This window comes from Pteropus vampyrus, unplaced genomic scaffold (genome assembly GCF_000151845.1).
Source record: "Pteropus vampyrus isolate Shadow unplaced genomic scaffold, Pvam_2.0 Scaffold119, whole genome shotgun sequence".
NCBI classification, from domain to species: domain Eukaryota; kingdom Metazoa; phylum Chordata; class Mammalia; order Chiroptera; family Pteropodidae; genus Pteropus; species Pteropus vampyrus.
In genome coordinates this window covers 588,715-593,509 of record NW_011888900.1, presented here as the reverse complement: position 1 = coordinate 593,509, position 4,795 = coordinate 588,715, and positions in this window count along the sequence as shown.

Genomic DNA, 4,795 nt, shown 5'->3' with positions numbered 1-4,795 from the left:
AACTTCGTTAGAGAATTAATAGCATCACGGCTACATTTTTGTTTTCACGAGAACTTCAAAAAGCTTCCATTTTCAATTGAAATTTGGGGAATAATTTTTTTTACATTAAAATACTTTACACATCAAGTTTTTTCTTATAACAACAGTGGGCAATTATTTAAATTAACCAAAGCTTAGATAAATTAAGAATGTTAAAATGAACAAATAACATGAAAACCACATTTTACTTGTGATTTCCATATACTTTTCCTGAGTTTAAAATTTTAATGTCTTGTAAACCTTTAAAGAAGAGCAATAGGAATAGGAATACGTCAAATTCCTTCTAATAATTCTGTTTAATAAGTTTTAGTTATCCCCGCAGCCCTAGTATATATTCCATCCTGATTTTAAGAGGAATGAATGGATTTAAATTTTCTAATAGTTATTTGGAGGCAGTTTTAGTAGTTGATACAATTAACTTCCCCGATCTGTTCTCTACTTGGAGGATTGTTTTAGACTTAAAGAGAGCATAAGATCAACCATTCTGTAGACACAGAATTATAGGGCGAGGCCTCTACCTTGACCCTGTAGTTGTGTTCGTGTTGGAATTTGATTGCCGTCTTAATTCACCGAAGTGATCCACAGCCTCTTAAGAGTTGCTTATTTTCAGGAATCCAAAATTTAAAAGCCCAGATTCAGGTAAAGGAGACTAAGATAATGACTTGATTTTTTTTTTTTTTTAAGTCACCACAGGTCTTCTCTCAAAGAAAACATCATGAGAGGGTTTTTATGGTTTTCCAGTATCATTAAGTATTTGACAGAAGGGCTGAAAGGCAGGCAGGGAAAATAAAGAATAAAGTGATAGTATCTTGATATACAATATGAATCAGAAATTAACAGGATATAGGTCCAAATGAAATAATTTAATTAATCAAATTCAGATTTACATATCTAGTGCATAATTCAAGGAACAATGCTTATTCTTATCAAACAATGTATGTCAGTGGGTGGAGTGGGGAAAAAGAAGCTTTATATTTTTGTGAAGACCTGAAATAGAGATTCTTTCCAGTTCTAAGACACTCTGTATTATTTTAGTTATAGGAGGCAGTATATGAATCACAGTAACAAATCAGGCTACTCCCTGACAATAAATGAGCATAAAAGCGAGTGTCGTCTTTACTGCGGACAGCAGAATACCCTTCCCAGCACCCTCTCCACCCAAGCCGGAATGCACGTGCGCGCGCGCGCGCGCGCGCACACACACACACACACACACACACACACACATTTTTGACTTTTGACCTCTATGTGTCCCACTATAGTTAACGTCTTAGGTCCACACGAAATTATCCCATTTGGCAAATTCCTTACTCCTGTGAATCTGCAAAATATATTAAATTATGTGTTATATGTTTGCTTTCTGTAAATTATTTTAAATGAATTTATATATACTTTGTGAAGTCTTATCCTGCACATTATGAAGGGGTGTCATTTTTCATTGATTAAATATGTTTATGATTATTTTGATAAAGATAATTTTTGGATGCTAAGCCCTTGTTATGAAGTAAAATACCCATTACAAATTTGCTTCCCTTAAAGAATATGTGATTTGATAGCCTTTAACTTTAATCACAACCTATTCCAGATAATAGTTGAGGCAGCTCTACTTAAATACTAGCTGAGCTACCTTTTGGAAAGAATACTCTCCCCGGAACCAAAAAGTAAATTTCTGGCAGAATAGAAAATCTGATAATAATGAGGCAATAATAAAATTAGGAAATTAAGTTATTTTTAAATCTGTCCATGTGATTTATCCCCTTGGTAAAAATACATGAAATGCGTAGGTTAAGAGTAACCTTCTGAATTCATAGTTTCTATATCTTGATCTTCGATAGATAAAGTACTCTATTGTTATTATGGTACTAGACATAATTATAAGAAATTTACAAATGCGATTGCTACCAGAAGGATCATTTATAGTTGTGCAATATTAAAATTTCCTCCATCACTTAAAAAAGAATGTTAAGCAGTTCAAAAGTACTACTTTCTGCCACAACTTTGCATGACTGAGATTTGAACATCTAAATGGATGGTTTTTACCCAGGAGTTACTGAATATTGTCAGCACTGTAATATTACATGATCTCCTTACATTTTTGTTATTATGTGATGAACTGTAACTATGTAATTAAACAGAATTCTGACAATCATATTCTGCTAACCTTTGAAACGTCACTTATTCCTTTATTTATTGGCTTGCTATTTTCAAAATAAAGTAAAAGAAGGCCCTTTATTAAATGTAAGATCACTGAGAATTTATTATGTATTTCTAGTGTTTTCCTAAACCCTACGTTATGATAGAATATAATTTTCATTAGGTTGACTCTGGTTTGGTGGAATTATAGAATATTCATATTGAAATGACATTGGAGATCAACACTTATTTTCTACTAAAGAGAATCCAGAGTTTCAAGTGGCTTTCACGGCATCACACGACTGGAAAATAGCTTTTTCTTCACCATTATGCCCACCTTCTAATAACCATATTATTTCCATCCTATGATATAGAGGGCTTTGTCAGCTGGATTTAGATCAGCCTGGAAATATGCTTACCATATCTGTTCGTCAAACTTAATTTTTAAGTATTAGCTGGGCATTTTTAGTTGATTCACTAGATTAATTTGCTAGAAGGGTTTTTCTTTCAGAGGGCCATGCCTTTAAAGAGAGTGTGAGGCTTCCGTAATATCAGAAGAATCAAAGTGAGTGACGGAGCTGACATCAAAGAAGGCATTTAATAAATACATGTCACCAGGCACAGCCCAATAGCAGTTACTTTGTTTTTTTTTATAATGTACAAAGAAAAACAAAACCAAATGTTTATAAATATATATATGTATATAAAATTCCCCCCAATGGCAAAACTACTATCCTTACTTCCAATCTATTCAAGAAATATATTAGACAAATTTACTTATTTTTGATATCGATATGGTGAATCAGTAAAGTAAACTTTTGAGCAAGAACTGGATAGAATATCTAAACATTCCTGGAAATACGAATTATCCTAATACCTGGGTGTCTCAGGAAACCAGGCTGCTGATTTGTATCATCCCTAAGGTGAGTCGATCACAAGACACTTATTGAGTGCTTACTGTGCTTGCTACCTATAGAGCATGAGTAAAGGACCTGCAGCATCTCCTGGTGCGTGGTTCTTACTGCCTGTTCAGTCCTTATACAGCGTAGTATAACCATAACTCCAAAACTCTCTCTTGCTATTTGAATTGTATAAATTTTTTCAAACTTCCTTTTCTAAAATGTTCTATTCCTCTCAACACAAACGTCCACCTAAGACAAATATTTATTTACCATTACTTTCTATGTATGGGTGAATTATAGAAATTTCTTCTCTATATCTTACAGTCTTCTGAATATTTGCAAACTTTTGTTATAAGGTAGCCAAAAAATATATATATACACTGTTTTAAAATTCAATTTAAAATAACTTTAATCGACTCTTCTAAGAGCTGAGAATTCAAATTAATACCACACAGAACTTAGAGTGACTTGGGGTGACATTTGACATCTCAGATAAAATCAACACCGAATATAATACTAAATGCTCACTATGTTTGTGAACAAATGTAATTTCATCCTTCACATTACAAATGTCCTTCCTAAGTCTTCGACGGAGATGTAAAACGGTCTAGCAAGGCTAATCAACAAAAGAGAGAAAACACAAATCACCGATATCATCAACAAAGCTGGTCGCCCTTGCAGAGACAGCACTGCAGATACCCAGCTGCAGAAACTGAATGTTAAATGGTCTTAAGGGAATCCTGGGACCAACTCGGCGCCAACAATTAGATAATGGGCCAAATCCTTGAAAGACATAAACTACCAAAACTCACACAGGAAGTAGATGAACTGAATAGCCCTCTAGCCATTAAAAAAAATGAATCAATAATAACCTTCCAAAATGAACATAGCTTTCTACCAAACATTTAAGGAAGAAATCCTAATTACCTGTACTCTTTAGAAATATATGCATATTTCTAAATAGATATAGATATAGATATAGATATAGATATAGATATAGATATAGATAGATGAGATAGAGAGATAGAGATAGAGAGAGACAGAGAGAGAGAAATAGATATAATGACCTTTTAGCCCATTATGCTGCTGTGAAGGAGAAGCTCGTAAGAGGCATCTGTGAAGCTTGTGCCTCTGTGGTCCTTCAGCCAAACGCGTGGCGCTGGCGGGGACGATGGCTGGTCGACAGGGCAGCGGCCAGGAAGAACTGGGCGTACAGCAGAGAGTGAAGACAAGCTGGAGCCTGCCAGGCCCTCTCCATCTGTCCAGCAGCATGCCGACTAAAATGCCCTGCAGAGAGTGGAGTCCAGCGCGCCACATCTCCTGCAAGTTCCATTTGGGCCAGTTCTAACTCAGAACCGAGCAGGAAAGGGGATTCTGGGAATTACGGGGTGTACAGACCGTCCGCCTGAGGTCACCTTTCTGGTTTTGTTTCTCTTCCTTTCTCTGCAGAAGCCTCATATTTGTTACATATAGTTGTATATTTCTCGATCACGCTGTTACCGCCTTGGTCCCTTTTAACCGGGGATCCTCCCAATTCACATCTACCCTTCGCGCAACTGGACCTGAAAATAAACGAAGGCTGAAAACCTGTGACCAAGGGAGCCCTTCCTCGTGGCTCGTATTTTATTCCACTTTAGCAGAATCCAGAAAACGGTTATTAACTCGGGTGCCTCAGACTGTGTTCTGTGACGAGTGGATGGTCCCGTCAGTGCCTCTGGCTT